Raw genomic sequence first — 24843 nt, forward strand, 5'->3', positions numbered from 1 at the left:
TTGGCTGACTGTTAGGTTTTTTAATGGTGAGGCTTCGGATTTGGCCTCAGGTTTGGTAAGGGTCAGCTTGGGGTTTGGGTTAATAGTTAGGGTTTGATTATGGTTAGGGTCAGCCTTAAGGTCGGGTTAGTTTAAGGTAAGCCTTCTGGTTCGGATAGTGTTAGGGTCAGGCCCAGGGTTAACAGTCAGGGGGACGCTTAGGCTATCTTTGGTTGACCGTAAGTATCGTAAGCGTTAGGGTTCAGGTTAGGCCTCAGATTAGTGTTTGGATCAGCCCTTGGGTTAGACTTTGGGTTAAGGTTAGTGTTAAGGTTAGGGTCAGGCTTATGGTTAGGGTTAGGCCCAGGGTCACAGTTAGGGTCAGGCTTAGGTTATTTTACTTAAACTGTGAGGGTTAGGGTTAGTGTAGGCTTTAGGGTTTGGATCAGGTTAGGCTTCGCTATTTGTGATTGGACTGGAATGGTTGAAATTTTAGGGTCAGTCTTACAGTTAGGGTTAGGGTTAGAGTTAGGTTTAGAGTCAGGGTAGGATTATGGCTAGGGTTAGGGTTAGGGTCAGGCTTAGGGTATTTTTGATTGGACCGTAAGGCTTGTAAGTTTAAGGTTAGGGTTAGGATAAGGATTAGGTTCCGGTTTAGGGTAGGGTTAGGTCAAGGGTTAGGGTTAGGTTAGGGTCAGGGTCAGGGTCAGGGTCAGGCTTCGGGTATTTTTGATTGCACCATAAAGGTTGTAAGTTTAGGGTTCGGTTTAGTTTTAGCGTCACGGTTGTGGTTAGGGGTTAGGGTTTTGGTTAGAATGGGGTAAGGCTCAAGTCTTTTTCAGGCTCTTTTTCATTAGGTCATGGTTTGGGTTTAGGGTCAGGATAAGGTTAGAACGTGGGTTCGGGTTATGCCTAGTTTGGGTTTGGTTAGGGTTCGGATTAGGATTAGAGTCAGGCTTAGGGTATTTTTGATGAGACCATCAAGTTTGTAAATTTTAGGGTTAGGGTTCGGGTTAGGGTCAGGGTAGGGTTAGGTCTAGGGTTAGGGTTAGGTTTAGGTAATGGTTAGAGTTAGGGCAAGGATCAGGTTTAGGCGCAGGGTTAGGGTCAGGGTATGGTTAGTGTTGGGGTTAGGTTTAGGATTGGATTTCGGTTGGTTTTAGGGTCAGGGTTAGGTCTTGGGTTATGGTTAGGGTCAGCCTTATGGTTAGTGTTAGGCTTAGGGTGAGGTTCAGTTTGACGGTATTTTTGATTGATTGGGCCATAAGGATTGTAAATTTAGGCTTAGGGTTAGGGTTAAGATTAGGCTTAGGATAGGTTTCGGGCTTAAGGTTAGATTTCCTGTTAAGGTTAGCATTTTTTGTTGGGGTTGGGGGTTAGGATTAGGATCCGAGTCGGGTTTAGAGTAAGGGTCAGGGTTAGGGTTAGGGTTGGGATTAGGGTCAGGGTTTGGGTTAGGTTACTCTCTAGGTTAATGTTTGGGCTAGGAATCCATTTGGGTTCTGTTCAGGGTTAGGGTTAATCTTAGGGTTAGGATTAGGGTCAGGCTTTGGGTATTTTTGATTGGACTGTAAGGGTTGTAAGTTTAGGGTTGGGATTAGGTTGAGTGTCAGGCTTAGGGTATTTTCTCTTTGACCCTATGGTTTGTAAGATTGAGGTTTTGGTTAGGCTCAGGTTATGTTTTGTTATTACAGGGACCCAAGACATCTGATTGCAGTTTCGGTGCCCTCGTCCCTCTGCTCGGGCTCCATCTGCAGCTCCTGAAGGACTCTGTTCTCCCTGCAGGTCCTAGCCGATGGCTGGCAGTCCCAGGCAAGTACCTCAGATGAAGTTCTCGGGGTGGCACTGGGGGTTACGGTCAGACAGAGGAACTCTGCCTGAAAACCTAAGAAATTTTTAATATTTGAAAAAAAGGACTGCCTTTTCATCAGCTGAAAGATCAAATACTTCCAACACAATGTCAGTGGAAATTCTACATACCCAAGAAAGCAGGTTGTGTAAAAAAAAAAAACAAACCAAAAAACCCCAAACCCAACGGTCTGGATGGGCGGGTCCAAAGAGTTCTGGTGAATGGACTTGAATCCATTTGGTGGCCAGTCCCAGAAGCGGTGTTTCCCAGGGCTCAGTACTGGGGCCAGGTCTCCTTAATATCTTTATCAATGATCTGGACGAGGGGCTCGAGTGTGCCCTCAGTAAGTTCGCAGACGACACCAATTGTGCGGGAGTGTTGATCTGCTGAAAGGTAGGAAGGGTCTGCAGAGGGATCTGCACAGGCTGGATCGATGGGCTGAGACCAGCTCTATGAGGTTTACCAAGGCTCAGTGCCGGGTCCTGCACTTGGCTCACAGCAACCCCAGGCAACGCTACAGGCTTGGGAAAGAAGAGCGGCTGGAAAGCTGCCTGGCGGAAAAGGACCTGGGCTGTTGGTCGAGCGCCGGCTGAGGATGAGCCAGCAGCGTGCGCAGGTGGCCAAGGTGGCCAACAGCACCCTGGCTTGTAGCAGAAATCGTGTGGCCAGCGGGACTAGGGCAGTGATCGTCCCCCCGTACTCGGCACTGGTGAGGCCGCACCTCGAGAACTGTGTTCAGTTTTGGGCCCCTTGCTAGAAGAACGACATGGAGCTGCTGGAGCACGTCCAGAGAAGGGCAATGCAGCGGGTGAAGGGTCTAGAGAAGAAGTCTGATGAGGAGCGGCTGAGGGAACTGGGGTTGTTTAGCCCGGAGAAGAGGAGGCTGAGGGGAGACCTGATGGCTCTCTACAGCTCCCTCAAAGGAGGTGGTAGTGAGGTGGGCGTTGGTCTCTTCACCCAACTAACTAGCAAACGGACAAGAGAAAACGGTCTCAAGTTGCGTCAGGGGAGGTTTAGATTGGCTATGAGGAAAAATTTCTTCACCGACAGAGTGGTCAGGCGTTGGAACAGGCTGCCCAGAGAGGTGCTGGAGTCACCATCCCTGGAGGCGTTCAAAAGACGCGTAGACGTGGCACTTTGGGACATGGTTTAGTAGACATGGTGGTGTCGGGTCAACGGTTGGACTTGATGATCTCAGAGGTCTTTTCCAACCTTCCGATTCCATGATTCTCTAATTAATGTTTGGGTTAGGGTTAGCGTCAGCCTTATGGTTAAGGTTAGGGTCAGGCTTCGGCTGTTTTTGATTGGACTGTTAGGGTAAGGTTTTGGGTGTTTTTGATTGGACCGTAAGGTTTGTAAATTTAGGGCTAGTGTAATGATTAGGGTTTGGATTCGGTTCAGCATTGGGGTCAGGTTTAGTGTCAGGGTTAGGGGTTGGGGTTTGGCCTGGGGTTACGTTGAGTCCCTGTGTTAGGGTTAGCATTAGGATTCGGGTTAGGGTCAGGTTTAGGGTATTTTTGATTGGCCCATAAGCGTTGTAAGTTTTTAGGGTTAGGGTAGGGTTAGGGTTAGGGTTAAGTTCAGTGTCAGCGTTAGGGTTAGAGGTTAGGAATGGGGTCAGCCTCCGGTTAAATCTTAGTCTATTTTTCATGGAGTTAGTCTTAGGGTTATGGTCAGGATTGTGGTTAGCATTTGGGTTAGGGTCAGGGATCTTGTTAGGGTGAGGGTCAGAGTTAGGGCTAGGGTTATGGTCAGACTTAGGCTATTTTTGGCTGACTGTTAGGTTTTTAATGGTGAGGCTTCGGATTTGGCCTCAGGTTTGGGTAAGGGTCAGCTTGGGGTTTGGGTTATAGGTTAGGGTTTGATTATGGTTAGGGTCAGCCTTAAGGTTCGGGTTAGTTTAAGGGTAAGCCTTCTGGTTCGGATTAGTGTTCGGGTCAGGCCCAGGGTACCAGTCAGGGGGACGCTTAGGCTATCTTTGGTTGACCGTAAGTATCGTAAGCGTTAGGGTTCAGGTTAGGCCTCGGATTAGTGTTTGGATCAGCCTTTGGGTTAGACTTAGGGTTAGGGTTAGCTTTAGGGTTGGGGTTAGGGCCGGCTTAGGTTTCAGGCTTAAGGTTAGTGTTAAGGTTAGGGTCAGGCTTATGGTTAGGGTTAGGCCCAGGGTCACAGTTAGGGTCAGGCTTAGGTTATTTTTACTTAAACTGTGAGGGTTAGGGTTAGTGTAGGCTTTAGGGTTAGGATCAGGGTTAGGCTATTTGTGATTGGACTGGAATGGTTGAAATTTTAGGGTCAGTCTTACAGTTAGGGTTAGGGTTAGAGTTAGGTTTAGAGTCAGGGTAGGATTATGGCTAGGGTTAGGGTTAGGGTCAGGCTTAGGGTATTTTTGATTGGACCGTAAGGCTTGTAAGTTTAAGGTTAGGGTTAGGATAAGGATTAGGTTCCGGTTTAGGTTTAGGGTTAGGGCCAGGTTTAGGGTTAGGGTCAGGGTCAGGGTCAGGCTTCGGGTATTTTTGATTGCACCATAAAGGTTGTAAGTTGAGGGTTCGGTTTAGTTTTAGCGTCACGGTTGTGGTTAGGGGTTAGGGTTTTGGTTAGAATGGGGTAAGGCTCAAGTCTTTTTCAGGCTCTTTTTCATTAGGTCATGGTTTGGGTTTAGGGTCAGGATAAGGTTAGGACGTGGGTTCGGGTTATGCCTAGGGTTTGGGTTATGGTTAGGGTTCGGATTAGGATTAGAGTCAGGCTTAGGGTATTTTTGATGAGACCATCAAGTTTGTAAATTTAGGGTTAGGGTTAGGGTTAGGGTCAGGGTAGGGTTAGGTCAAGGGTTAGGGTTAGGTTTAGGGTAATGGTTAGAGTTAGGGCAAGGATCAGGTTTAGGCGCAGGGTTAGGGTCAGGGTATGGTTAGTGTTGGGGTTAGGTTTAGGATTGGATTTCGGGTTGGTTTTAGGGTCAGGGTTAGGTCTTGGGTTATGGTTAGGGTCAGCCTTATGGTTAGTGTTAGGCTTAGGGTGAGGTTCAGTTTGACGGTATTTTTGATTGATTGGGCCATAAGGATTGTAAATTTAGGCTTAGGGTTAGGGTTAAGATTAGGCTTAGGATAGGTTTCGGGCTAGGGTTAGATTTCCTGTTAAGGTTAGCATTTTTGTTGGGGTTGGGGGTTAGGATTAGGATCCGAGTCGGGTTTAGAGTAAGGGTCAGGGTTAGGGTTAGGGTTGGGATTAGGGTCAGGGTTTGGGTTAGGTTTACTCTCTAGGTTAATGTTTGGGCTAGGAATCCATTTGGGTTCTGTTCAGGGTTAGGGTTAATCTTAGGGTTAGGATTAGGGTCAGGCTTTGGGTATTTTTGATTGGACTGTAAGGGTTGTAAGTTTAGGGTTGGGATTAGGTTGAGTGTCAGGCTTAGGGTATTTTCTCTTTGACCCTATGGTTTGTAAGATTGAGGTTTTGGTTAGGCTCAGGTTATTTTTTGTTGTTACAGGGACCCAAGACATCTGATTGCAGTTTCGGTGCCCTCGTCCCTCTGCTCGGGCTCCATCTGCAGCTCCTGAAGGACTCTGTTCTCCCTGCAGGTCCTAGCCGATGGCTGGCAGTCCCAGGCAAGTACCTCAGATGAAGTTCTCGGGGTGGCACTGGGGGTTACGGTCAGACAGAGGAACTCTGCCTGAAAACCTAAGAAATTTTTAATATTTGAAAAAAAGGACTGCCTTTTCATCAGCTGAAAGATCAAATACTTCCAACACAATGTCAGTGGAAATTCTACATACCCAAGAAAGCAGGTTGTGTAAAAAAAAAAAACAACCCAAAAAACCCCAAAACCCAACGGTCTGGATGGGCGGGTCCAAAGAGTTCTGGTGAATGGACTTGAATCCATTTGGTGGCCAGTCCCAGAAGCGGTGTTTCCCAGGGCTCAGTACTGGGGCCAGGTCTCCTTAATATCTTTATCAATGATCTGGACGAGGGGCTCGAGTGTGCCCTCAGTAAGTTCGCAGACGACACCAAGTTGTGCGGGAGTGTTGATCTGCTGAAAGGTAGGAAGGGTCTGCAGAGGGATCTGCACAGGCTGGATCGATGGGCTGAGACCAGCTCTATGAGGTTTACCAAGGCTCAGTGCCGGGTCCTGCACTTGGCTCACAGCAACCCCAGGCAACGCTACAGGCTTGGGAAAGAAGAGCGGCTGGAAAGCTGCCTGGCGGAAAAGGACCTGGGGCTGTTGGTCGAGCGCCGGCTGAGGATGAGCCAGCAGCGTGCGCAGGTGGCCAAGGTGGCCAACAGCACCCTGGCTTGTAGCAGAAATCGTGTGGCCAGCGGGACTAGGGCAGTGATCGTCCCCCCGTACTCGGCACTGGTGAGGCCGCACCTCGAGAACTGTGTTCAGTTTTGGGCCCCTTGCTAGAAGAACGACATGGAGGTGCTGGAGCACGTCCAGAGAAGGGCAATGCAGCGGGTGAAGGGTCTAGAGAAGAAGTCTGATGAGGAGCGGCTGAGGGAACTGGGGTGTTTAGCCCGGAGAAGAGGAGGCTGAGGGGAGACCTGATGGCTCTCTACAGCTCCCTCAAAGGAGGTGGTAGTGAGGTGGGCGTTGGTCTCTTCACCCAACTAACTAGCAAACGGACAAGAGAAAACGGTCTCAAGTTGCGTCAGGGGAGGTTTAGATTGGCTATGAGGAAAAATTTCTTCACCGACAGAGTGGTCAGGCGTTGGAACAGGCTGCCCAGAGAGGTGCTGGAGTCACCATCCCTGGAGGCGTTCAAAAGACGCGTAGACGTGGCACTTTGGGACATGGTTTAGTAGACATGGTGGTGTCGGGTCAACGGTTGGACTTGATGATCTCAGAGGTCTTTTCCAACCTTCCGATTCCATGATTCTCTAATTAATGTTTGGGTTAGGGTTAGCGTCAGCCTTATGGTTAAGGTTAGGGTCAGGCTTCGGCTGTTTTTGATTGGACTGTTAGGGTAAGGTTTTGGGTGTTTTTGATTGGACCGTAAGGTTTGTAAATTTAGGGCTAGTGTAATGATTAGGGTTTGGATTCGGTTCAGCATTGGGGTCAGGTTTAGTGTCAGGGTTAGGGGTTGGGGTTTGGCCTGGGGTTACGTTGAGTCCCTGTGTTAGGGTTAGCATTAGGATTCGGGTTAGGGTCAGGTTTAGGGTATTTTTGATTGGCCCATAAGCGTTGTAAGTTTAGGGTTAGGGTGAGGATTAGGGTTAGGGTTAAGTTCAGTGTCAGCGTTAGGGTTAGAGGTTAGGAATGGGGTCAGCCTCCGGTTAAATCTTAGTCTATTTTTCATGGAGTTAGTCTTAGGGTTATGGTCAGGATTGTGGTTAGCATTTGGGTTAGGGTCAGGGATCTTGTTAGGGTGAGGGTCAGAGTTAGGGCTAGGGTTATGGTCAGACTTAGGCTATTTTTGGCTGACTGTTAGGTTTTTAATGGTGAGGCTTCGGATTTGGCCTCAGGTTTGGGTAAGGGTCAGCTTGGGGTTTGGGTTATAGGTTAGGGTTTGATTATGGTTAGGGTCAGCCTTAAGGTTCGGGTTAGTTTAAGGGTAAGCCTTCTGGTTCGGATTAGTGTTCGGGTCAGGCCCAGGGTACCAGTCAGGGGGACGCTTAGGCTATCTTTGGTTGACCGTAAGTATCGTAAGCGTTAGGGTTCAGGTTAGGCCTCGGATTAGTGTTTGGATCAGCCCTTGGGTTAGACTTAGGGTTAGGGTTAGCTTTAGGGTTGGGGTTAGGGCCGGCTTAGGTTTCAGGCTTAAGGTTAGTGTTAAGGTTAGGGTCAGGCTTATGGTTAGGGTTAGGCCCAGGGTCACAGTTAGGGTCAGGCTTAGGTTATTTTTACTTAAACTGTGAGGGTTAGGGTTAGCGTAGGCTTTAGGGTTAGGATCAGGGTTAGGCTTCGGCTATTTGTGATTGGACTGGAATGGTTGAAATTTTAGGGTCAGTCTTACAGTTAGGGTTAGGGTTAGAGTTAGGTTTAGAGTCAGGGTAGGATTATGGCTAGGGTTAGGGTTAGGGTCAGGCTTAGGGTATTTTTGATTGGACCGTAAGGCTTGTAAGTTTAAGGTTAGGGTTAGGATAAGGATTAGGTTCCGGTTTAGGTTTAGGGTTAGGGCCAGGTTTAGGGTCAGGGTCAGGGTCAGGGTCAGGCTTCGGGTATTTTTGATTGCACCATAAAGGTTGTAAGTTGAGGGTTCGGTTTAGTTTTAGCGTCACGGTTGTGGTTAGGGGTTAGGGTTTTGGTTAGAATGGGGTAAGGCTCAAGTCTTTTTCAGGCTCTTTTTCATTAGGTCATGGTTTGGGTTTAGGGTCAGGATAAGGTTAGGACGTGGGTTCGGGTTATGCCTAGGGTTTGGGTTATGGTTCGGATTAGGATTAGAGTCAGGCTTAGGGTATTTTTGATGAGACCATCAAGTTTGTAAATTTAGGGTTAGGGTTAGGGTTAGGGTCAGGGTAGGGTTAGGTCAAGGGTTAGGGTTAGGTTTAGGGTAATGGTTAGAGTTAGGGCAAGGATCAGGTTTAGGCGCAGGGTTAGGGTCAGGGTATGGTTAGTGTTGGGGTTAGGTTTAGGATTGGATTTCGGGTTGGTTTTAGGGTCAGGGTTAGGTCTTGGGTTATGGTTAGGGTCAGCCTTATGGTTAGTGTTAGGCTTAGGGTGAGGTTCAGTTTGACGGTATTTTTGATTGATTGGGCCATAAGGATTGTAAGTTTAGGCTTAGGGTTAGGGTTAAGATTAGGCTTAGGATAGGTTTCGGGCTAGGGTTAGATTTCCTGTTAAGGTTAGCATTTTTGTTGGGGTTGGGGGTTAGGATTAGGATCCGAGTCGGGTTTAGAGTAAGGGTCAGGGTTAGGGTTAGGGTTGGGATTAGGGTCAGGGTTTGGGTTAGGTTTACTCTCTAGGTTAATGTTTGGGCTAGGAATCCATTTGGGTTCTGTTCAGGGTTAGGGTTAATCTTAGGGTTAGGATTAGGGTCAGGCTTTGGGTATTTTTGATTGGACTGTAAGGGTTGTAAGTTTAGGGTTGGGATTAGGTTGAGTGTCAGGCTTAGGGTATTTTCTCTTTGACCCTATGGTTTGTAAGATTGAGGTTTTGGTTAGGCTCAGGTTATTTTTTGTTATTACAGGGACCCAAGACATCTGATTGCAGTTTCGGTGCCCTCGTCCCTCTGCTCGGGCTCCATCTGCAGCTCCTGAAGGACTCTGTTCTCCCTGCAGGTCCTAGCCGATGGCTGGCAGTCCCAGGCAAGTACCTCAGATGAAGTTCTCGGGGTGGCACTGGGGGTTACGGTCAGACAGAGGAACTCTGCCTGAAAACCTAAGAAATTTTTAATATTTGAAAAAAAGGACTGCCTTTTCATCAGCTGAAAGATCAAATACTTCCAACACAATGTCAGTGGAAATTCTACATACCCAAGAAAGCAGGTTGTGTAAAAAAAAAAAAAACAACCCAAAAAACCCAAAACCCAACGGTCTGGATGGGCGGGTCCAAAGAGTTCTGGTGAATGGACTTGAATCCATTTGGTGGCCAGTCCCAGAAGCGGTGTTTCCCAGGGCTCAGTACTGGGGCCAGGTCTCCTTAATATCTTTATCAATGATCTGGACGAGGGGCTCGAGTGTGCCCTCAGTAAGTTCGCAGACGACACCAAGTTGTGCGGGAGTGTTGATCTGCTGAAAGGTAGGAAGGGTCTGCAGAGGGATCTGCACAGGCTGGATCGATGGGCTGAGACCAGCTCTATGAGGTTTACCAAGGCTCAGTGCCGGGTCCTGCACTTGGCTCACAGCAACCCCAGGCAACGCTACAGGCTTGGGAAAGAAGAGCGGCTGGAAAGCTGCCTGGCGGAAAAGGACCTGGGGCTGTTGGTCGAGCGCCGGCTGAGGATGAGCCAGCAGCGTGCGCAGGTGGCCAAGGTGGCCAACAGCACCCTGGCTTGTAGCAGAAATCGTGTGGCCAGCGGGACTAGGGCAGTGATCGTCCCCCCGTACTCGGCACTGGTGAGGCCGCACCTCGAGAACTGTGTTCAGTTTTGGGCCCCTTGCTAGAAGAACGACATGGAGCTGCTGGAGCACGTCCAGAGAAGGGCAATGCAGCGGGTGAAGGGTCTAGAGAAGAAGTCTGATGAGGAGCGGCTGAGGGAACTGGGGTTGTTTAGCCCGGAGAAGAGGAGGCTGAGGGGAGACCTGATGGCTCTCTACAGCTCCCTCAAAGGAGGTGGTAGTGAGGTGGGCGTTGGTCTCTTCACCCAACTAACTAGCAAACGGACAAGAGAAAACGGTCTCAAGTTGCGTCAGGGGAGGTTTAGATTGGCTATGAGGAAAAATTTCTTCACCGACAGAGTGGTCAGGCGTTGGAACAGGCTGCCCAGAGAGGTGCTGGAGTCACCATCCCTGGAGGCGTTCAAAAGACGCGTAGACGTGGCACTTTGGGACATGGTTTAGTAGACATGGTGGTGTCGGGTCAACGGTTGGACTTGATGATCTCAGAGGTCTTTTCCAACCTTCCGATTCCATGATTCTCTAATTAATGTTTGGGTTAGGGTTAGCGTCAGCCTTATGGTTAAGGTTAGGGTCAGGCTTCGGCTGTTTTTGATTGGACTGTTAGGGTAAGGTTTTGGGTGTTTTTGATTGGACCGTAAGGTTTGTAAATTTAGGGCTAGTGTAATGATTAGGGTTTGGATTCGGTTCAGCATTGGGGTCAGGTTTAGTGTCAGGGTTAGGGGTTGGGGTTTGGCCTGGGGTTACGTTGAGTCTCTGTGTTAGGGTTAGCATTAGGATTCGGGTTAGGGTCAGGTTTAGGGTATTTTTGATTGGCCCATAAGCGTTGTAAGTTTAGGGTTAGGGTTAGGATTAGGGTTAGGGTTAGGTCATGGTTGGGGTTAAGTTCAGTGTCAGCGTTAGGGTTAGAGGTTAGGAATGGGGTCAGCCTCCGGTTAAATCTTAGTCTATTTTTCATGGAGTTAGTCTTAGGGTTATGGTCAGGATTGTGGTTAGCATTTGGGTTAGGGTCAGGGATCTTGTTAGGGTGAGGGTCAGAGTTAGGGCTAGGGTTATGGTCAGACTTAGGCTATTTTTGGCTGACTGTTAGGTTTTTAATGGTGAGGCTTCGGATTTGGCCTCAGGTTTGGGTAAGGGTCAGCTTGGGGTTTGGGTTATAGGTTAGGGTTTGATTATGGTTAGGGTCAGCCTTAAGGTTCGGGTTAGTTTAAGGGTAAGCCTTCTGGTTCGGATTAGTGTTCGGGTCAGGCCCAGGGTACCAGTCAGGGGGACGCTTAGGCTATCTTTGGTTGACCGTAAGTATCGTAAGCGTTAGGGTTCAGGTTAGGCCTCGGATTAGTGTTTGGATCAGCCCTTGGGTTAGACTTAGGGTTAGGGTTAGCTTTAGGGTTGGGGTTAGGGCCGGCTTAGGTTTCAGGCTTAAGGTTAGTGTTAAGGTTAGGGTCAGGCTTATGGTTAGGGTTAGGCCCAGGGTCACAGTTAGGGTCAGGCTTAGGTTATTTTTACTTAAACTGTGAGGGTTAGGGTTAGCGTAGGCTTTAGGGTTAGGATCAGGGTTAGGCTTCGGCTATTTGTGATTGGACTGGAATGGTTGAAATTTTAGGGTCAGTCTTACAGTTAGGGTTAGGGTTAGAGTTAGGTTTAGAGTCAGGGTAGGATTATGGCTAGGGTTAGGGTTAGGGTCAGGCTTAGGGTATTTTTGATTGGACCGTAAGGCTTGTAAGTTTAAGGTTAGGGTTAGGATAAGGATTAGGTTCCGGTTTAGGTTTAGGGTTAGGGCCAGGTTTAGGGTTAGGGTCAGGGTCAGGGTCAGGCTTCGGGTATTTTTGATTGCACCATAAAGGTTGTAAGTTGAGGGTTCGGTTTAGTTTTAGCGTCACGGTTGTGGTTAGGGGTTAGGGTTTTGGTTAGAATGGGGTAAGGCTCAAGTCTTTTTCAGGCTCTTTTTCATTAGGTCATGGTTTGGGTTTAGGGTCAGGATAAGGTTAGGACGTGGGTTCGGGTTATGCCTAGGGTTTGGGTTATGGTTCGGATTAGGATTAGAGTCAGGCTTAGGGTATTTTTGATGAGACCATCAAGTTTGTAAATTTAGGGTTAGGGTTCGGGTTAGGGTCAGGGTAGGGTTAGGTCAAGGGTTAGGGTTAGGTTTAGGGTAATGGTTAGAGTTAGGGCAAGGATCAGGTTTAGGCGCAGGGTTAGGGTCAGGGTATGGTTAGTGTTGGGGTTAGGTTTAGGATTGGATTTCGGGTTGGTTTTAGGGTCAGGGTTAGGTCTTGGGTTATGGTTAGGGTCAGCCTTATGGTTAGTGTTAGGCTTAGGGTGAGGTTCAGTTTGACGGTATTTTTGATTGATTGGGCCATAAGGATTGTAAATTTAGGCTTAGGGTTAGGGTTAAGATTAGGCTTAGGATAGGTTTCGGGCTAGGGTTAGATTTCCTGTTAAGGTTAGCATTTTTGTTGGGGTTGGGGGTTAGGATTAGGATCCGAGTCGGGTTTAGAGTAAGGGTCAGGGTTAGGGTTAGGGTTGGGATTAGGGTCAGGGTTTGGGTTAGGTTTACTCTCTAGGTTAATGTTTGGGCTAGGAATCCATTTGGGTTCTGTTCAGGGTTAGGGTTAATCTTAGGGTTAGGATTAGGGTCAGGCTTTGGGTATTTTTGATTGGACTGTAAGGGTTGTAAGTTTAGGGTTGGGATTAGGTTGAGTGTCAGGCTTAGGGTATTTTCTCTTTGACCCTATGGTTTGTAAGATTGAGGTTTTGGTTAGGCTCAGGTTATTTTTTGTTATTACAGGGACCCAAGACATCTGATTGCAGTTTCGGTGCCCTCGTCCCTCTGCTCGGGCTCCATCTGCAGCTCCTGAAGGACTCTGTTCTCCCTGCAGGTCCTAGCCGATGGCTGGCAGTCCCAGGCAAGTACCTCAGATGAAGTTCTCGGGGTGGCACTGGGGGTTACGGTCAGACAGAGGAACTCTGCCTGAAAACCTAAGAAATTTTTAATATTTGAAAAAAAGGACTGCCTTTTCATCAGCTGAAAGATCAAATACTTCCAACACAATGTCAGTGGAAATTCTACATACCCAAGAAAGCAGGTTGTGTAAAAAAAAAAAACAAACCAAAAAACCCAAAACCCAACGGTCTGGATGGGCGGGTCCAAAGAGTTCTGGTGAATGGACTTGAATCCATTTGGTGGCCAGTCCCAGAAGCGGTGTTTCCCAGGGCTCAGTACTGGGGCCAGGTCTCCTTAATATCTTTATCAATGATCTGGACGAGGGGCTCGAGTGTGCCCTCAGTAAGTTCGCAGACGACACCAAGTTGTGCGGGAGTGTTGATCTGCTGAAAGGTAGGAAGGGTCTGCAGAGGGATCTGCACAGGCTGGATCGATGGGCTGAGACCAGCTCTATGAGGTTTACCAAGGCTCAGTGCCGGGTCCTGCACTTGGCTCACAGCAACCCCAGGCAACGCTACAGGCTTGGGAAAGAAGAGCGGCTGGAAAGCTGCCTGGCGGAAAAGGACCTGGGGCTGTTGGTCGAGCGCCGGCTGAGGATGAGCCAGCAGCGTGCGCAGGTGGCCAAGGTGGCCAACAGCACCCTGGCTTGTAGCAGAAATCGTGTGGCCAGCGGGACTAGGGCAGTGATCGTCCCCCCGTACTCGGCACTGGTGAGGCCGCACCTCGAGAACTGTGTTCAGTTTTGGGCCCCTTGCTAGAAGAACGACATGGAGCTGCTGGAGCACGTCCAGAGAAGGGCAATGCAGCGGGTGAAGGGTCTAGAGAAGAAGTCTGATGAGGAGCGGCTGAGGGAACTGGGGTTGTTTAGCCCGGAGAAGAGGAGGCTGAGGGGAGACCTGATGGCTCTCTACAGCTCCCTCAAAGGAGGTGGTAGTGAGGTGGGCGTTGGTCTCTTCACCCAACTAACTAGCAAACGGACAAGAGAAAACGGTCTCAAGTTGCGTCAGGGGAGGTTTAGATTGGCTATGAGGAAAAATTTCTTCACCGACAGAGTGGTCAGGCGTTGGAACAGGCTGCCCAGAGAGGTGCTGGAGTCACCATCCCTGGAGGCGTTCAAAAGACGCGTAGACGTGGCACTTTGGGACATGGTTTAGTAGACATGGTGGTGTCGGGTCAACGGTTGGACTTGATGATCTCAGAGGTCTTTTCCAACCTTCCGATTCCATGATTCTCTAATTAATGTTTGGGTTAGGGTTAGCGTCAGCCTTATGGTTAAGGTTAGGGTCAGGCTTCGGCTGTTTTTGATTGGACTGTTAGGGTAAGGTTTTGGGTGTTTTTGATTGGACCGTAAGGTTTGTAAATTTAGGGCTAGTGTAATGATTAGGGTTTGGATTCGGTTCAGCATTGGGGTCAGGTTTAGTGTCAGGGTTAGGGGTTGGGGTTTGGCCTGGGGTTACGTTGAGTCTCTGTGTTAGGGTTAGCATTAGGATTCGGGTTAGGGTCAGGTTTAGGGTATTTTTGATTGGCCCATAAGCGTTGTAAGTTTAGGGTTAGGATTAGGGTTAGGTTCATGGTTGGGGTTAAGTTCAGTGTCAGCGTTAGGGTTAGAGGTTAGGAATGGGGTCAGCCTCCGGTTAAATCTTAGTCTATTTTTCATGGAGTTAGTCTTAGGGTTATGGTCAGGATTGTGGTTAGCATTTGGGTTAGGGTCAGGGATCTTGTTAGGGTGAGGGTCAGAGTTAGGGCTAGGGTTATGGTCAGACTTAGGCTATTTTTGGCTGACTGTTAGGTTTTTAATGGTGAGGCTTCGGATTTGGCCTCAGGTTTGGGTAAGGGTCAGCTTGGGGTTTGGGTTATAGGTTAGGGTTTGATTATGGTTAGGGTCAGCCTTAAGGTTCGGGTTAGTTTAAGGGTAAGCCTTCTGGTTCGGATTAGTGTTCGGGTCAGGCCCAGGGTACCAGTCAGGGGGACGCTTAGGCTATCTTTGGTTGACCGTAAGTATCGTAAGCGTTAGGGTTCAGGTTAGGCCTCGGATTAGTGTTTGGATCAGCCCTTGGGTTAGACTTAGGGTTAGGGTTAGCTTTAGGGTTGGGGTTAGGGCCGGCTTAGGTTTCAGGCTTAAGGTTAGTGTTAAGGTTAGGGTCAGGCTTATGGTTAGGGTTAGGCCCAGGGTCACAGTTAGGGTCAGGCTTAGGTTATTTTTACTTAAACTGTGAGGGTTAGGGTTAGTGTAGGCTTCAGGGTTAGGATCAGGGTTAGGCTTCGGCTATTTGTGATTGGACTGGAATGGTTGAAATTTTAGGGTCAGTCTTACAGTTAGGGTTAGGGTTAGAGTTAGGTTTAGAGTCAGGGTAGGATTATGGCTAGGGTTAGGGTTAGGGTCAGGCTTAGGGTATTTTTGATTGGACCGTAAGGCTTGTAAGTTTAAGGTTAGGGTTAGGATAAGGATTAGGTTCCGGTTTAGGTTTAGGGTTAGGGCCAGGTTTAGGGTTAGGGTCAGGGTCAGGGTCAGGCTTCGGGTATTTTTGATTGCACCATAAAGGTTGTAAGTTGAGGGTTCGGTTTAGTTTTAGCGTCACGGTTGTGGTTAGGGGTTAGGGTTTTGGTTAGAATGGGGTAAGGCTCAAGTCTTTTTCAGGCTCTTTTTCATTAGGTCATGGTTTGGGTTTAGGGTCAGGATAAGGTTAGGACGTGGGTTCGGGTTATGCCTAGGGTTTGGGTTATGGTTCGGATTAGGATTAGAGTCAGGCTTAGGGTATTTTTGATGAGACCATCAAGTTTGTAAATTTAGGGTTAGGGTTCGGGTTAGGGTCAGGGTAGGGTTAGGTCAAGGGTTAGGGTTAGGTTTAGGGTAATGGTTAGAGTTAGGGCAAGGATCAGGTTTAGGCGCAGGGTTAGGGTCAGGGTATGGTTAGTGTTGGGGTTAGGTTTAGGATTGGATTTCGGGTTGGTTTTAGGGTCAGGGTTAGGTCTTGGGTTATGGTTAGGGTCAGCCTTATGGTTAGTGTTAGGCTTAGGGTGAGGTTCAGTTTGACGGTATTTTTGATTGATTGGGCCATAAGGATTGTAAATTTAGGCTTAGGGTTAGGGTTAAGATTAGGCTTAGGATAGGTTTCGGGCTAGGGTTAGATTTCCTGTTAAGGTTAGCATTTTTGTTGGGGTTGGGGGTTAGGATTAGGATCCGAGTCGGGTTTAGAGTAAGGGTCAGGGTTAGGGTTAGGGTTGGGATTAGGGTCAGGGTTTGGGTTAGGTTTACTCTCTAGGTTAATGTTTGGGCTAGGAATCCATTTGGGTTCTGTTCAGGGTTAGGGTTAATCTTAGGGTTAGGATTAGGGTCAGGCTTTGGGTATTTTTGATTGGACTGTAAGGGTTGTAAGTTTAGGGTTGGGATTAGGTTGAGTGTCAGGCTTAGGGTATTTTCTCTTTGACCCTATGGTTTGTAAGATTGAGGTTTTGGTTAGGCTCAGGTTATTTTTTGTTATTACAGGGACCCAAGACATCTGATTGCAGTTTCGGTGCCCTCGTCCCTCTGCTCGGGCTCCATCTGCAGCTCCTGAAGGACTCTGTTCTCCCTGCAGGTCCTAGCCGATGGCTGGCAGTCCCAGGCAAGTACCTCAGATGAAGTTCTCGGGGTGGCACTGGGGGTTACGGTCAGACAGAGGAACTCTGCCTGAAAACCTAAGAAATTTTTAATATTTGAAAAAAAGGACTGCCTTTTCATCAGCTGAAAGATCAAATACTTCCAACACAATGTCAGTGGAAATTCTACATACCCAAGAAAGCAGGTTGTGTAAAAAAAAAAACAAACCAAAAAAACCCCAAAACCCAACGGTCTGGATGGGCGGGTCCAAAGAGTTCTGGTGAATGGACTTGAATCCATTTGGTGGCCAGTCCCAGAAGCGGTGTTTCCCAGGGCTCAGTACTGGGGCCAGGTCTCCTTAATATCTTTATCAATGATCTGGACGAGGGGCTCGAGTGTGCCCTCAGTAAGTTCGCAGACGACACCAAGTTGTGCGGGAGTGTTGATCTGCTGAAAGGTAGGAAGGGTCTGCAGAGGGATCTGCACAGGCTGGATCGATGGGCTGAGACCAGCTCTATGAGGTTTACCAAGGCTCAGTGCCGGGTCCTGCACTTGGCTCACAGCAACCCCAGGCAACGCTACAGGCTTGGGAAAGAAGAGCGGCTGGAAAGCTGCCTGGCGGAAAAGGACCTGGGGCTGTTGGTCGAGCGCCGGCTGAGGATGAGCCAGCAGCGTGCGCAGGTGGCCAAGGTGGCCAACAGCACCCTGGCTTGTAGCAGAAATCGTGTGGCCAGCGGGACTAGGGCAGTGATCGTCCCCCCGTACTCGGCACTGGTGAGGCCGCACCTCGAGAACTGTGTTCAGTTTTGGGCCCCTTGCTAGAAGAACGACATGGAGCTGCTGGAGCACGTCCAGAGAAGGGCAATGCAGCGGGTGAAGGGTCTAGAGAAGAAGTCTGATGAGGAGCGGCTGAGGGAACTGGGGTTGTTTAGCCCGGAGAAGAGGAGGCTGAGGGGAGACCTGATGGCTCTCTACAGCTCCCTCAAAGGAGGTGGTAGTGAGGTGGGCGTTGGTCTCTTCACCCAACTAACTAGCAAACGGACAAGAGAAAACGGTCTCAAGTTGCGTCAGGGGAGGTTTAGATTGGCTATGAGGAAAAATTTCTTCACCGACAGAGTGGTCAGGCGTTGGAACAGGCTGCCCAGAGAGGTGCTGGAGTCACCATCCCTGGAGGCGTTCAAAAGACGCGTAGACGTGGCACTTTGGGACATGGTTTAGTAGACATGGTGGTGTCGGGTCAACGGTTGGACTTGATGATCTCAGAGGTCTTTTCCAACCTTCCGATTCCATGATTCTCTAATTAATGTTTGGGTTAGGGTTAGCGTCAGCCTTATGGTTAAGGTTAGGGTCAGGCTTCGGCTGTTTTTGATTGGACTGTTAGGGTAAGGTTTTGGGTGTTTTTGATTGGACCGTAAGGTTTGTAAATTTAGGGCTAGTGTAATGATTAGGGTTTGGATTCGGTTCAGCATTGGGGTCAGGTTTAGTGTCAGGGTTAGGGGTTGGGGTTTGGCCTGGGGTTACGTTGAGTCTCTGTGTTAGGGTTAGCATTAGGATTCGGGTTAGGGTCAGGTTTAGGGTATTTTTGATTGGCCCATAAGCGTTGTAAGTTTAGGGTTAGGGTAGGATTAGGATTAGGGTTAGGGTTAAGTTCAGTGTCAGCGTTAGGGTTAGAGGTTAGGAATGGGGTCAGCCTCCGGTTAAATCTTAGTCTATTTTTCATGGAGTTAGTCTTAGGGTTATGGTCAGGATTGTGGTTAGCATTTGGGTTAGGGTCAGGGATCTTGTTAGGGTGAGGGTCAGAGTTAGGGCTAGGGTTATGGTCAGACTTAGGCTATTTTTGGCTGACTGTTAGGTTTTTAATGGTGAGGCTTCGGATTTGGCCTCAGGTTTGGGTAAGGGTCAGCTTGGGGTTTGGGTTATAGGTTAGGGTTTGATTATGGTTAGGGTCAGCCTTAAGGTTCGGGTTAGTTTAAGGGTAAGCCTTCTGGTTCGGATTAGTGTTCGGGTCAGGCCCAGGGTACCAGTCAGGGGGACGCTTAGGCTATCTTTGGTTGACCGTAAGTATCGTAAGCGTTAGGGTTCAGGTTAGGCCTCGGATTAGTGTTTGGATCAGCCCTTGGGTTAGACTTAGGGTTAGGGTTAGCTTTAGGGTTGGGGTTAGGGCCGGCTTAGGTTTCAGGCTTAAGGTTAGTGTTAAGGTTAGGGTCAGGCTTATGGTTAGGGTTAGGCCCAGGGTCACAGTTAGGGTCAGGCTTAGGTTATTTTTACTTAAACTGTGAGGGTTAGGGTTAGCGTAGGCTTTAGGGTTAGGATCAGGGTTAGGCTTCGGCTATTTGTGATTGGACTGGAATGGTTGAAATTTTAGGGTCAGTCTTACAGTTAGGGTTAGGGTTAGAGTTAGGTTTAGAGTCAGGGTAGGATTATGGCTAGGGTTAGGGTTAGGGTCAGGCTTAGGGTATTTTTGATTGGACCGTAAGGCTTGTAAGTTTAAGGTTAGGGTTAGGATAAGGATTAGGTTCCGGTTTAGGTTTAGGGTTAGGGCCAGGTTTAGGGTTAGGGTCAGGGTCAGGGTCAGGCTTCGGGTATTTTTGATTGCACCATAAAGGTTGTAAGTTGAGGGTTCGGTTTAGTTTTAGCGTCACGGTTGTGGTTAGGGGTTAGGGTTTTGGTTAGAATGGGGTAAGGCTCAAGTCTTTTTCAGGCTCTTTTTCATTAGGTCATGGTTTGGGTTTAGGGTCAGGATAAGGTTAGGACGTGGGTTCGGGTTATGCCTAGGGTTTGGGTTATGGTTCGGATTAGGATTAGAGTCAGGCTTAGGGTATTTTTGATGAGACCATCAAGTTTGTAAATTTAGGGTTAGGGTTCGGGTTAGGGTCAGGGTAGGGTTAGGTCAAGGGTTAGGGTTAGGTTTAGGGTAATGGTTAGAGTTAGGGCAAGGATCAGGTTTAGGCGCAGGGTTAGGGTCAGGGTATGGTTAGTGTTGGGGTTAGGTTTAGGATTGGATTTCGGGTTGGTTTTAGGGTCAGGGTTAGGTCTTGGGTTATGGTTAGGGTCAGCCTTATGGTTAGTGTTAGGCTTAGGGTGAGGTTCAGTTTGACGGTATTTTTGATTGATTGGGCCATAAGGATTGTAAATTTAGGCTTAGGGTTAGGGTTAAGATTAGGCTTAGGATAGGTTTCGGGCTAGGGTTAGATTTCCTGTTAAGGTTAGCATTTTTGTTGGGGTTGGGGGTTAGGATTAGGATCCGAGTCGGGTTTAGAGTAAGGGTCAGGGTTAGGGTTAGGGTTGGGATTAGGGTCAGGGTTTGGGTTAGGTTTACTCTCTAGGTTAATGTTTGGGCTAGGAATCCATTTGGGTTCTGTTCAGGGTTAGGGTTAATCTTAGGGTTAGGATTAGGGTCAGGCTTTGGGTATTTTTGATTGGACTGTAAGGGTTGTAAATTTAGGGTTGGGATTAGGTTGAGTGTCAGGCTTAGGGTATTTTCTCTTTGACCCTATGGTTTGTAAGATTGAGGTTTTGGTTAGGCTCAGGTTATTTTTTGTTATTACAGGGACCCAAGACATCTGATTGCAGTTTCGGTGCCCTTGTCCCTCTGCTCGGGCTCCATCTGCAGCTCCTGAAGGACTCTGTTCTCCCTGCAGGTCCTAGCCGATGGCTGGCAGTCCCAGGCAAGTACCTCAGATGAAGTTCTCGGGGTGGCACTGGGGGTTACGGTCAGACAGAGGAACTCTGCCTGAAAACCTAAGAAATTTTTAATATTTGAAAAAAAGGACTGCCTTTTCATCAGCTGAAAGATCAAATACTTCCAACACAATGTCAGTGGAAATTCTACATACCCAAGAAAGCAGGTTGTGTAAAAAAAAAAAACAAACCAAAAAAACCCCAAACCCAACGGTCTGGATGGGCGGGTCCAAAGAGTTCTGGTGAATGGACTTGAATCCATTTGGTGGCCAGTCCCAGAAGCGGTGTTTCCCAGGGCTCAGTACTGGGGCCAGGTCTCCTTAATATCTTTATCAATGATCTGGACGAGGGGCTCGAGTGTGCCCTCAGTAAGTTCGCAGACGACACCAAGTTGTGCGGGAGTGTTGATCTGCTGAAAGGTAGGAAGGGTCTGCAGAGGGATCTGCACAGGCTGGATCGATGGGCTGAGACCAGCTCTATGAGGTTTACCAAGGCTCAGTGCCGGGTCCTGCACTTGGCTCACAGCAACCCCAGGCAACGCTACAGGCTTGGGAAAGAAGAGCGGCTGGAAAGCTGCCTGGCGGAAAAGGACCTGGGGCTGTTGGTCGAGCGCCGGCTGAGGATGAGCCAGCAGCGTGCGCAGGTGGCCAAGGTGGCCAACAGCACCCTGGCTTGTAGCAGAAATCGTGTGGCCAGCGGGACTAGGGCAGTGATCGTCCCCCCGTACTCGGCACTGGTGAGGCCGCACCTCGAGAACTGTGTTCAGTTTTGGGCCCCTTGCTAGAAGAACGACATGGAGCTGCTGGAGCACGTCCAGAGAAGGGCAATGCAGCGGGTGAAGGGTCTAGAGAAGAAGTCTGATGAGGAGCGGCTGAGGGAACTGGGGTTGTTTAGCCCGGAGAAGAGGAGGCTGAGGGGAGACCTGATGGCTCTCTACAGCTCCCTCAAAGGAGGTGGTAGTGAGGTGGGCGTTGGTCTCTTCACCCAACTAACTAGCAAACGGACAAGAGAAAACGGTCTCAAGTTGCGTCAGGGGAGGTTTAGATTGGCTATGAGGAAAAATTTCTTCACCGACAGAGTGGTCAGGCGTTGGAACAGGCTGCCCAGAGAGGTGCTGGAGTCACCATCCCTGGAGGCGTTCAAAAGACGCGTAGACGTGGCACTTTGGGACATGGTTTAGTAGACATGGTGGTGTCGGGTCAACGGTTGGACTTGATGATCTCAGAGGTCTTTTCCAACCTTCCGATTCCATGATTCTCTAATTAATGTTTGGGTTAGGGTTAGCGTCAGCCTTATGGTTAAGGTTAGGGTCAGGCTTCGGCTGTTTTTGATTGGACTGTTAGGGTAAGGTTTTGGGTGTTTTTGATTGGACCGTAAGGTTTGTAAATTTAGGGCTAGTGTAATGATTAGGGTTTGGATTCGGTTCAGCATTGGGGTCAGGTTTAGTGTCAGGGTTAGGGGTTGGGGTTTGGCCTGGGGTTCCGTTGAGTCTCTGTGTTAGGGTTAGCATTAGGATTCGGGTTAGGGTCAGGTTTAGGGTATTTTTGATTGGCCCATAAGCGTTGTAAGTTTAGGGTTAGGGTAGGATTAGGGTTATTAGGTTAGGGTTAAGTTCAGTGTCAGCGTTAGGGTTAGAGGTTAGGAATGGGGTCAGCCTCCGGTTAAATCTTAGTCTATTTTTCATGGAGTTAGTCTTAGGGTTATGGTCAGGATTGTGGTTAGCATTTGGGTTAGGGTCAGGGATCTTGTTAGGGTGAGGGTCAGAGTTAGGGCTAGGGTTATGGTCAGACTTAGGCTATTTTTGGCTGACTGTTAGGTTTTTAATGGTGAGGCTTCGGATTTGGCCTCAGGTTTGGGTAAGGGTCAGCTTGGGGTTTGGGTTATAGGTTAGGGTTTGATTATGGTTAGGGTCAGCCTTAAGGTTCGGGTTAGTTTAAGGGTAAGCCTTCTGGTTCGGATTAGTGTTCGGGTCAGGCCCAGGGTACCAGTCAGGGGGACGCTTAGGCTATCTTTGGTTGACCGTAAGTATCGTAAGCGTTAGGGTTCAGGTTAGGCCTCGGATTAGTGTTTGGATCAGCCCTTGGGTTAGACTTAGGGTTAGGGTTAGCTTTAGGGTTGGGGTTAGGGCCGGCTTAGGTTTCAGGCTTAAGGTTAGTGTTAAGGTTAGGGTCAGGCTTATGGTTAGGGTTAGGCCCAGGGTCACAGTTAGGGTCAGGCTTAGGTTATTTTTACTTAAACTGTGAGGGTTAGGGTTAGTGTAGGCTTTAGGGTTAGGATCAGGGTTAGGCTTCGGCTATTTGTGATTGGACTGGAATGGTTGAAATTTTAGGGTCAGTCTTACAGTTAGGGTTAGGGTTAGAGTTAGGTTTAGAGTCAGGGTAGGATTATGGCTAGGGTTAGGGTTAGGGTCAGGCTTAGGGTATTTTTGATTGGACCGTAAGGCTTGTAAGTTTAAGGTTAGGGTTAGGATAAGGATTAGGTTCCGGTTTAGGTTTAGGGTTAGGGCCAGGTTTAGGGTTAGGGTCAGGGTCAGGGTCAGGCTTCGGGTATTTTTGATTGCACCATAAAGGTTGTAAGTTGAGGGTTCGGTTTAGTTTTAGCGTCACGGTTGTGGTTAGGGGTTAGGGTTTTGGTTAGAATGGGGTAAGGCTCAAGTCTTTTTCAGGCTCTTTTTCATTAGGTCATGGTTTGGGTTTAGGGTCAGGATAAGGTTAGGACGTGGGTTCGGGTTATGCCTAGGGTTTGGGTTATGGTTATGGTTCGGATTAGGATTAGAGTCAGGCTTAGGGTATTTTTGATGAGACCATCAAGTTTGTAAATTTAGGGTTAGGGTTCGGGTTAGGGTCAGGGTAGGGTTAGGTCAAGGGTTAGGGTTAGGTTTAGGGTAATGGTTAGAGTTAGGGCAAGGATCAGGTTTAGGCGCAGGGTTAGGGTCAGGGTATGGTTAGTGTTGGGGTTAGGTTTAGGATTGGATTTCGGGTTGGTTTTAGGGTCAGGGTTAGGTCTTGGGTTATGGTTAGGGTCAGCCTTATGGTTAGTGTTAGGCTTAGGGTGAGGTTCAGTTTGACGGTATTTTTGATTGATTGGGCCATAAGGATTGTAAATTTAGGCTTAGGGTTAGGGTTAAGATTAGGCTTAGGATAGGTTTCGGGCTAGGGTTAGATTTCCTGTTAAGGTTAGCATTTTTGTTGGGGTTGGGGGTTAGGATTAGGATCCGAGTCGGGTTTAGAGTAAGGGTCAGGGTTAGGGTTAGGGTTGGGATTAGGGTCAGGGTTTGGGTTAGGTTTACTCTCTAGGTTAATGTTTGGGCTAGGAATCCATTTGGGTTCTGTTCAGGGTTAGGGTTAATCTTAGGGTTAGGATTAGGGTCAGGCTTTGGGTATTTTTGATTGGACTGTAAGGGTTGTAAGTTTAGGGTTGGGATTAGGTTGAGTGTCAGGCTTAGGGTATTTTCTCTTTGACCCTATGGTTTGTAAGATTGAGGTTTTGGTTAGGCTCAGGTTATTTTTTGTTATTACAGGGACCCAAGACATCTGATTGCAGTTTCGGTGCCCTCGTCCCTCTGCTCGGGCTCCATCTGCAGCTCCTGAAGGACTCTGTTCTCCCTGCAGGTCCTAGCCGATGGCTGGCAGTCCCAGGCAAGTACCTCAGATGAAGTTCTCGGGGTGGCACTGGGGGTTACGGTCAGACAGAGGAACTCTGCCTGAAAACCTAAGAAATTTTTAATATTTGAAAAAAAGGACTGCCTTTTCATCAGCTGAAAGATCAAATACTTCCAACACAATGTCAGTGGAAATTCTACATACCCAAGAAAGCAGGTTGTGTAAAAAAAAAAAAACAAACCAAAAAACCCCAAAACCCAACTGTCTGTATGGGCGGGTCCAAAGAGTTCTGGTGAATGGACTTGAATCCATTTGGTGGCCAGTCCCAGAAGCGGTGTTTCCCAGGGCTCAGTACTGGGGCCAGGTCTCCTTAATATCTTTATCAATGATCTGGACGAGGGGCTCGAGTGTGCCCTCAGTAAGTTCGCAGACGACACCAAGTTGTGCGGGAGTGTTGATCTGCTGAAAGGTAGGAAGGGTCTGCAGAGGGATCTGCACAGGCTGGATCGATGGGCTGAGACCAGCTCTATGAGGTTTACCAAGGCTCAGTGCCGGGTCCTGCACTTGGCTCACAGCAACCCCAGGCAACGCTACAGGCTTGGGAAAGAAGAGCGGCTGGAAAGCTGCCTGGCGGAAAAGGACCTGGGGCTGTTGGTCGAGCGCCGGCTGAGGATGAGCCAGCAGCGTGCGCAGGTGGCCAAGGTGGCCAACAGCACCCTGGCTTGTAGCAGAAATCGTGTGGCCAGCGGGACTAGGGCAGTGATCGTCCCCCCGTACTCGGCACTGGTGAGGCCGCACCTCGAGAACTGTGTTCAGTTTTGGGCCCCTTGCTAGAAGAACGACATGGAGCTGCTGGAGCACGTCCAGAGAAGGGCAATGCAGCGGGTGAAGGGTCTAGAGAAGAAGTCTGATGAGGAGCGGCTGAGGGAACTGGGGTTGTTTAGCCCGGAGAAGAGGAGGCTGAGGGGAGACCTGATGGCTCTCTACAGCTCCCTCAAAGGAGGTGGTAGTGAGGTGGGCGTTGGTCTCTTCACCCAACTAACTAGCAAACGGACAAGAGAAAACGGTCTCAAGTTGCGTCAGGGGAGGTTTAGATTGGCTATGAGGAAAAATTTCTTCACCGACAGAGTGGTCAGGCGTTGGAACAGGCTGCCCAGAGAGGTGCTGGAGTCACCATCCCTGGAGGCGTTCAAAAGACGCGTAGACGTGGCACTTTGGGACA

This window comes from Grus americana, chromosome 35, assembly GCF_028858705.1.
Source record: "Grus americana isolate bGruAme1 chromosome 35, bGruAme1.mat, whole genome shotgun sequence".
Taxonomy (NCBI): Eukaryota; Metazoa; Chordata; class Aves; order Gruiformes; family Gruidae; genus Grus; species Grus americana.